Source organism: Thalassophryne amazonica, chromosome 15 (assembly GCF_902500255.1).
Source record: "Thalassophryne amazonica chromosome 15, fThaAma1.1, whole genome shotgun sequence".
Lineage (NCBI taxonomy): Eukaryota > Metazoa > Chordata > Actinopteri > Batrachoidiformes > Batrachoididae > Thalassophryne > Thalassophryne amazonica.
Genome location: NC_047117.1, coordinates 19,128,270 through 19,138,065, shown reverse-complemented (window position 1 = coordinate 19,138,065; position 9,796 = coordinate 19,128,270).

Here is a 9,796-nt window from a genome sequence, read left to right as displayed (position 1 = left end):
ATTTTCAATCTATTGCATTTATATCTGCTGCAGAATCCCATCTAGTGAAACTTGATAGACAACAAGCTCAAGCTTTTGTTGTGTGGGCCGCCAGAAGAGGTACTGCTGGCCCACCACCAAAGGGCGCCCTGCCTGAAGTGCGGGCTTCAGGCACGAGAGGGCGCTGCCGCCACGGACACAGCCGGGAGTGACAGCTGTCACTCAATTCCTGACAGCTGTCACACATTCTTCATCACACTCCATAAAGACCAGACGTCATCTCCACCTCGTTGCTGAGATATCGTACTTCATTGTAGGTAATATCCTCAGCCTTTTTGTGTTTATCTGTAATATGTACATTGTGAGTGTTTGCAGGCGTACCGGTCCCTTGTTTTGTGGAAGCTGAGTGAGTGCAGGACGGCACTCTTTTTCTCTGAGGGATCACTGCAAACACATCAGCATATTGAGTGAGAGGTGGAGGTGGCATTCCCAGCGCTGTTGTTACTGGGTGTACACACACCCACACTTGACTGTCTTTGTTCTCGCCAGCAGTACCAGATCCGACAGTCGGGGACGGTGATCACCTGGGAATTCGGGACTTGGCGGCTCCAGTCTTCGCTGGGTTCGGTGGCGGAGGAAATCGTGTGGTTCCGGTTCATCTCAGGACAGACGTCTTCTATCCTCGAGCCTGCCCGCACGTCACCTTTGTGATTTGACTGTAATTATATTCTGAGATTGTCTGTATATTCGTTGTGCACGTTTCACAACATTTAAATTGTTACTTTTTGGCTCATCTATTGGCCGTTCATTTGCGCCCCCTGTTGTGGGTCCGTGTCACTACACTTTCACAACAGCTTTAAGAACATGTAGTGGAGCATTTAAATCTAGTCCGGTGGCTGCACTCCAAGTTGAGGTGGGGGAGATACCTCTCAGGCTCAGAAGACTCCATCTGATGATGAACTATTGGATCAGTCTCCAGGGACATGCTCAGAGTCATCCAACTAAACCTATCTTGATAGAGTGCTGGGAGCATCAGGAAACTGATTCATGGAGCTTTGGCTGGGTTGGAAATGCTGAAGCTATGAATATAAACCATCTCCAGTTCTGCCCTACAGTGTTGCGTTTGCCTGTTCCCCTGTGGATTTTTGATTCCCCAAGAGTCGATATGGGTATACACCAGCTGCTCAACTGGAAGAAAAATACTCCAGAGTTGTTTCATGTACAGAAGCATTTTGAACAGGACAAAGATTTTCTCTTCATTTTCACTGATGGCTCTAAAGACTCAGTTAGTGGCGAGACACCGGTTCTGCAATTTTCATTCCAGAGTATGAAATCAGTATAAAGAGAGGAACATCTGATCATCTTTCTGTTTATTCTACCGAGCTGTGTGCTATTTTAATGGCCCTTACCTGGGCATAAGTTAGTGGTTGCCTCTGATAGTCAAGCCGTTCTCCCAAGTATTGAATCACGGAAGTCTTGCAGAACAGATTTAATATACAAGATTTATTACTTGATATGGAGGCTGGCTGCATAAGAAGGAAGTTTCTTTTGTACTTCCTCTGGGTACATGTAGGAACTGACGGAAATGAGGACGTTGACATCCTGGCTAAACAAATGTTAAGAATGGAAAGAATTGATTGGGACATTCCCTTAAGTAAGTTTGAAGGAAAGACTCTTATTAAAGAAAAGGTTTTGGAGTTATGGCAGGAGTTTTGGGACATGCATGATACAGGAAGGCATTTATATCAAATCCGTGAAGATGTTTTAGGTAGAATGAATGTGACTGGAAGCAGAAAAGAGCAGAAAATGATCTTGGCTCGTCTCAGGATAGGCCACACACGTCTTAATAACTGTCCCAACTGTGATCAACTGGAAACTGTTCATCATGCTCTTTTTATTGAGCAACGGAGGAGACTGTCTACGGTACTGTGCAGAGAGAATAAGAACATGTCCCTTGGGAATCTGCTGTAAAAAATCACATATCGTGCAAAAGGAATTATTTAAATATCTAAGGGACACTGGATTACTTCATCGCATCTAAACAAATGACTATGGCTGTCAGGAGCTAAAATTTTGTAGAATTTCAGCAATCACTCACCAGCCCGGTAGATGGCGGTAAATGCAGCTTAAGATGGTGCCGTCGTCCGCTATTGAATACGAAAGAAGAAGAAGATCCCTTCCGGGTCTTTTGAGCTAAGGTTTGAGCTTGTGTTGCTCCGGACTTCCCTCACGTGTGAGACCTTTTAATTCAGGAGTTATTAATTTTTTTTCATTGGCTCGTTCGATGTGTCACAGATGATCATGTTTGCTGTGAGGAAGTTTGCGGTTTTGACAGCGGTGCGGACGAACCACCGCAGATGTTTCTCCGCCTCACAGACTCAGGTCATTGGCAGAAAGGTCAGTGAAGCTCCATTGAGACTTTTGTAATAACGTAGTTTTTCCAAATTGATGGAGTTTATGTGACAACATATATGAAACAAAAATTGCTGAGCATAACAAAAGAAAGCATAAAATTTACTTCCACTGTGGTCCTCAAAATGCTAAAGAACTTTTAACCACCAACACCTGCAATGAAAAAATGTTGTTAATAAAATTACATAGAATGAAATTTACTTCAGTTGCGGACATCTAAATGCAACAAGCATATGCGTTGGCTGGGAATCGAACCCAGGTCAACTGCTTGGAAGGCAGCTATGTTAACAACTATACCACCAACATGTTCATTTCAGTGAGAAACATATTAAATGAAAAAATGTTGAGAATAAACCCAGAAATAATTACATTTTAAATTTACATCCGCTGGAGTCTTCAAAATGCAAAACAGTTATGCATCAGTAGGGAATTAAACCTGGGTCAACTGTATGGAAGACAGCTATACAAACTGTAACAAGACTACCGCCATAGTTTGACACAGCAAGGTATATATGAAGTGAAAAAATGTCAAGAATAACACCAGAAAGGACACGTAATTCAATTGCAGTGTTCTAAAGCTAAATAAATAAATAAATAAAAAGCAGGTATATTAACCACTAAACCACCAACACCTTTGCGTCAGCTTCTAATATATATGCAATGAAAAAATGTTGAGAATAAACGCAGAAAGAATGAAATTTACTTACGTTGCGGACTTCTAAATGCAAGAAATGTGTTGGCTAGGAATTCAACCCAGTTCAACTGAATAGAAGTCAGCTATGCTAGCCACAACACCAGCACCTTTCTTTTGATTGGCAACACATACGAGGTCTGTTAGAAAAGTATCCAACCTTTTTATTTTTTTCAAAAACCATATGGATTTGAATCACGTGTGATTGCATCAGCCAAGCTTGAACCTTTGTGCGCATGCGTGAGTTTTTTCACGCCTGTCGGTTGCGTTATTCGCCTGTGAGCAGTGGTCCACCCCTCTCGTCGGATTTTTATTGCGAATAAAATGTCTGAACGATTTTGAGCTTTGCTGCATCAAATTTTTCCAGAAACTGTGAGAGACCTCCAGGTGGACAGCATTCGGAAAATTCAGATGGCTTTCAGGGAAGATTTTATGGGGATTACACAGATTAAGGAGTGCTCCAGCCGGTTTAAAGACCGCCCACAGTGTCTGAGAGCGCGGCGCACTCCGAACGCCGATCGACAGGCTGAAACAACCAGATCATTTCCAACGTGACGGCTTTGTTGATCCGGGAAGTCGTCTGACTTACACAACAATGGCAGAAGACGTGGATATCAGTACTTTTTCGGCACATTCCACTGTTACAGGAGTTTTTTTCATGGAAAGAGGAGCGGAGGGATGCGCCACCGTGCATCACATGGCACGGCACAAAACCACCTCCATGTTGGTCTCACAGGACGGCTTTCAGACGGCTTTTCAGTCGTGTGACTATCCGAGAAATTGTGCATGAGCTGGACATGCCCCAACATGTTCTGTAAGGCTTCATCACGGCTTTTCTAACAGACCTCGTATATATATAAATGACAAAAATGTCAAGACTAATACCAGAAAGAATGAATTTTACTTCCATTGTGGTCCTCAAAATGCAAACTGCTTGAAAGACAGCTATACTCACCACCAATGCTTCCATTTCAATTACCAACATATATGAACTGAAAAATGTCAAGAACTTTTCCTTGGCTTGGAATCAAACCCAGGTCAAAAGCTTTAAATGCGACCATGCCAACCAGTACAACACAACTTCATTCAGCCAAATAAATATGAAACAAAAATTGCAGAGGTTCCCAAGAGAAAGCATAAAATATACTTCAGATATGGTCCTCAAAATGCAAAAGAACTTTATGTTGGTTGGGAATACAACCTGGTCAACAGTTTGGATGCCTTCTACACAAAACACGAAAATTCCACCGCCATATTTTTATACAGCAACGTTTATATGACGTGAAAAAATAGTAGAGAATAACACTAGAAAGAAATTTACTTCTGTTGCGGACATCTAAATGCAAAAAGCACTTGCACTGGCTGGGAATCGAACCCAGGTCAACTACTTGGACGGCAGCTATGTTAACAACTATACTACCAATGCCTTTGCTTTGAAAGCCAACATATATGAAATGAACAAGTGTTGAGAATAAAACCATAAATAATGAAATTTACCTCCACTGCAGTTCAAAATACAAAACAGTTAATACGTTAGTGGGGACTCAAACCTGGGTCAACTGTATGGAAGGCAGCTATGTTAACCACAATACTACCAACATTTTTGTTTCAGTAATTGACATAACAACACTACTGCCATGGTTCGACACAGCAAGGTATATACGAGGTCTGTTAGAAAAGTATCGGACCTTTTATTTTTTGCAAAAACCTGATGGATTTGAATCGTGTGCTTGCATCAGCCAACCTTGAACCTTCGTGCGCATGTGTGAATTTTTTCACGCCTGTCGATTGCGTCATTTGCTGGTAAGCAGTCTTTGTGTGAGGACGTGTGTAGTGCTCTCGGCGGATTTTCATTGCAAGGAAAAAGACGGAACGACTGGAGCAGCGCCGCATCAAATTTTGCGAGAAACTGGCCGACATTCAGGTGGAAACCATTCGGATGATTTAGATGGCTTTCGGTGACTTTTCAGTCGTGTGACTATCCGAGAAATTGTGGAAGAGGTGGGCATGTCACAGCATGTCCTGTGAGACTTCAACATGAAGGTGCTTTTGCTCCGCCTTCAGCAGCTTTGTGCCGAAGCCTTCGGCGCAAATTTCACCACCACTCTTTTCATGGCCACATCTTCTGTCACAATGGAATGTGCCGAAAAAGTGCTGATGTCCACCTCTTCCGCAATTTCTCAGATAGTCACACGATGGTCCCGCATCACCACAGCGTTCACTTTGGAAATGATCTGGTCATTTCAGCATGTTGATGGCCGACCGGAGCGTGGCTCCATCTCCACCGTTGTGCAGCGTCTTTAACCTGGTTGTACCGCTCCTTAATCTGTGTGATGCCCATAGCATCGTCACCGTATGTAGTGAAAAATGTCAAGAATAACGCCAGAAAGAAGGGCACATACTTCATTTGCGGTGTTCTAAAGCAAAAAAAAAAAAAAAAATGCATTGGCTGGGAATGTACCTCAGATCAACTGATTGGACAGCAGGTATGATAACCACTAAACCACCTTTGTGTCAATGAAACAAATACATCTATAGAACAGAAGCATGAAGAAGCACGTGTATTAACTGGGAATCAAACCCAGGTCAACTGTTTGGAAGGCAGCTTACATTAAACACAATACTACCGACATTTTTGCTTCAATAACTGACATATACAAAATGAAAAAATGTTGGATAAACCAAGAAAGAACGAAATTTACATCCATTGTGGTCTTCAAAATACAAAGCAGTTATATGTTAGTGGGGAATCAAACCTGGGTCAACTGTATGGAAGGCAGCTATGTTAACCACAATACTACCAACATTTTTGCTTCAGTAATTGACATAACAACATTACTGCCATGGTTTGACACAGCAAGGTATATATGTAGTGAAAAAATGTCAAGAATAACACCAGAAAAAAGGGCATGTAATTCATTTGCAGTGTTCTAAAGCAAAAAATGCATTGGCTGGAAATGTACCTCAGATCAACTGATTGGACAGCAGGTATGATAACCACTAAACCACCTTTGTGTCAATGAAACGAATACATGTTGAGAACAAAAGCATGAAGAAGCAGGTGTATTAACTGGGAATCAAACCCAGGTCAACTGTTTGGAAGGCAGCTACATTAAACACAATACTACCAACATTTTTCCGTCAATAACTGACATACGTATATATGAAATGAAAAAATGTTGAGGATAAACCAAGAAAGAACGAAATTTACATCCATTGTGGTCTTCAAAATACAAAACTGATTTGCGTTGGTGGGGAATCATTCCTGGGTCAACTGCATGGAACACAACAATGCAAACTATAACACCACTGCCATGGTTTGACACAGCAAGGTAGTGATAAAATGTCAAGAATATCACCAGAAACAAGCAAATGTACTTCAGTTGTGCTGTTGTAAATGCAAAACAATTATGCATCGGCAGGTATACTAAGCACTACCACACCAACACCTTTGTGTCAGCTCCCACTACATATGCAATGAAAAAATGTTGAGAATAAAATTTACTTCTGTTGCAGACTTCTAAATACAAGAAGCATATTCCTTGGTTAGACATCATTCAGTTCAAAATCAAATTCAAAATGAGTGAGTAAATTAAGACACAAGTAAAGGAATAAAACAGATACAAAAAAAAAAAAGCTATTCATCATAAGAAAGGGAGTAAAAATACATTTTTAGTCTTGATTTAAAAATGCCCACAGAATCTGACATGGTTGCAGGGGAGACTGTTTCGTAGAGCAGGTGCACGATAAGAGAAGGCTCTTTGACCCGCTGACTTCTTCTTCACCCTAGGTAGGAACACACAGTAGTCCCACATCAAACCCAGGTGAACTGTTTGGAAGGCAGCTATGTTAACCACTCTACTACCAACGCCTTTACTTCAAAGACCAACATGTATCAATGAAAAAATGTTGATAATAAAAGCATGAAGTCGCATATGCGTTGGATGGGAGTTGAACCCAGGTCATTTAAATAATGTTGAGAATAAAAGCATGAAGAAGCATATTTGTTGGCTGGGAATCGAACCCGGGTCAATGAAAAAAGAATGTTGTGAATAAAAGAATGAAGAAGGATATGCTTTGGCTGAGAGTCGAACCCAGGTCAGCTACTTGGAAGGCAGCTATGTTAACCACTATATTACCAACACCCTTGCATCAATTGAAAACGTATATGACGTGAAAACATGTTGAGAATAAAAGCTTGAAGAAGCATATGCATTTCCTGGCAATAGAACCCAGGTCATTTGCTTGAACAGCAGCTATGTTAACCACTATACTACAAACATGTTTTCTTCAATGAGAAAAATATATGAAATGAAAAAAATGTTGAGAATAAATCCAGAATGAATGAAATTTACATCCATTGCAGTTTTCAAAATGCAAAACAGTTTTGTGTTAGCGAAGAATCAAAACTGGGCCAACTGTGTGGAAGACAGCTATGCAAACTATAACAACACTACCGCCTTGGTTTGACACAACACGGTATAAACAAAGTGGGGAAAAAAATGGCAAGAATAACACCAGAAAGGACATGTACTTCAGTTGCAGCGTTCTAAAGCAACAAAATTATGCATTGGCCAGGAATCAAACCCAGATCAACTGTTTGGGCAGCAGTTATGCAAACCACTAAATCACCAACACCTTTGTGTCAGCTCCCAATATGTATGCAATGAAAAATGTTTGAGAACAAAATCAGAAAGAATTAAATTTTCTTTCCTTGCAAACATGTAAAGCCCTGGTCCCACCAAATAATGAAGGATGAATAATGAGCCATGCAGCATGTTTTTTTTTTTTTGCTGGGAGAGGATTTATTCAACAATCGTAGGACAATAGTGGCTCGTAGAGGCAGTATCTTCGGTTAATGAGGCTCATCTCTGAGCATGGTGCTAATTTCAAGATGTTCAAAATTTAGCAACAGCAGCGTGGAGCAGTTTATGTACGTGGTACTACAACGACTAACGAGGATTTAGAGGCACTGTGCGTGGCGCAGACGAGGCTGCTAAAGCCCATTATCTGAGCGTCTGGCAGCTAACGAGAACCGTTTTGGAAGCAGCTCAGCCCTCTTGAGCACAATCCCACCTGCTTTGTGCGATGGACACTGTATAATAAAATAATTATTTTTTGTAGCGGGTTAATCATTTTCTGTCAGAGCTTGGATGTTGAAAAACATCTCTAATCGCTTCTGGAATTACAGAGAAACCGTTTCATCTGTGGACCCCTTTTTGTCCGCTTGTCTCCTGCTGCATGAATGGATGGATCGGATGAGCTGCGCTCTGTGCGTGCTGATGCAATGGACTTGTGCTCAAGAAGAGCATTTACGCAAAACGCTGGCTCAAAAAAAGATTGATTTTCCAGTCAGTAACGCCCAAACACAAAGTTAAAAGTTTTGGATCACTGAATCAGATGTGTTTAAAGCTGCGGATGGAAAAGAAGCCAGTGGTACATTTATTGACTCTGAAACACAGGTGAACTGCAGCCTGGTGCAATGGGCACACCAGCTGGACTGTATGGAGCATCTATTTTTGGACTGCATTTAAAAATGTGACATCTTGAATGGATGCTGTGAATTGAAAACCCACACTTGGACCAAGTGTGAGGGAGCTGGAGGTTTGGACCACCAACCTGGAGCCACCAGGCAGGAGGAGAAGAGGGAGACAAAGAGGAGATTCATGGATGTGCTAAGAGAGAACATGCAGGTGGTTGGTGTGACAGAGGAAGATACAGAGGACAGGGTGAGATGGAAACGATTGATCTGCTGTGGCGACCCCTAACGGGAACAGCCGAAAGACAAAGAAGAATAGATGAAAACATGGATCATTCTTCAAATAATCGCTGACACACCCATGCTTGGCTCATTATTCATGGTTTATTATTCGGTGGGACCAAGGCTTAAATGCAAGAAGCATATGGGTTAGCTGCAAATCAAAGTGAAGTCAACTGCTTGGAAAGCAGCTATGTTACCTACTATACTACCAACACCTTTGCTTCAAAAACCAACATATATGAAATGAAATGTTGAGATATAATCCAGAAAGAATGAAATTCCCATCTACTGTGGTCTTAAAAGGCAAAACACTTTTGCATTAGTGGCGAATCAAACCCAGGTCAACTACTTGGAAGGCAGCTATGCTAACCACAATGGTAACTACAAGTTTGTATATGCATTGCTTTAAACAGCAGTGTATATATTAAGTGAAAAAATGTCAAAAATAACACCAGAAAGAATAAAAATATACTTTTGTTGGGGTTTAACTGCAAAACAACCATGTTGGTTGGAATACAAGCACAGGTCAGCTGCTTGGAAGGCAACTACGCAAACCATGAACCAGCAATGCATTTACCAAGTAACAAAATGAAAGAATAACACCAGAAAGGAATTTACTTCCATTGTGGTGTGCTCAGTGCAAAAACAGCTATGCTTGGACTGGAAGCCAAATCCAAATCAGCTTCTTGAAAGGCAGTTATGGTAACTACTATAACCACTAAAACTATGAGTCACTCAGCACACATGTATATGAAACAAAAAGGAGGATACCAAGCGAAAGTATAAAATATACTTCAGTTATGGTCTTAAAAATGTGTTGGTTGGGAACTGTAAAACCAGGTTGACTGCTTGAAAGGCAACTATGTTGATCACTACACCACCAACACCTTTGCTGTAATTGCTCAACATATATGAAATAAAAAACGTCAAGAATAAAACCAGAAAGAATGAAA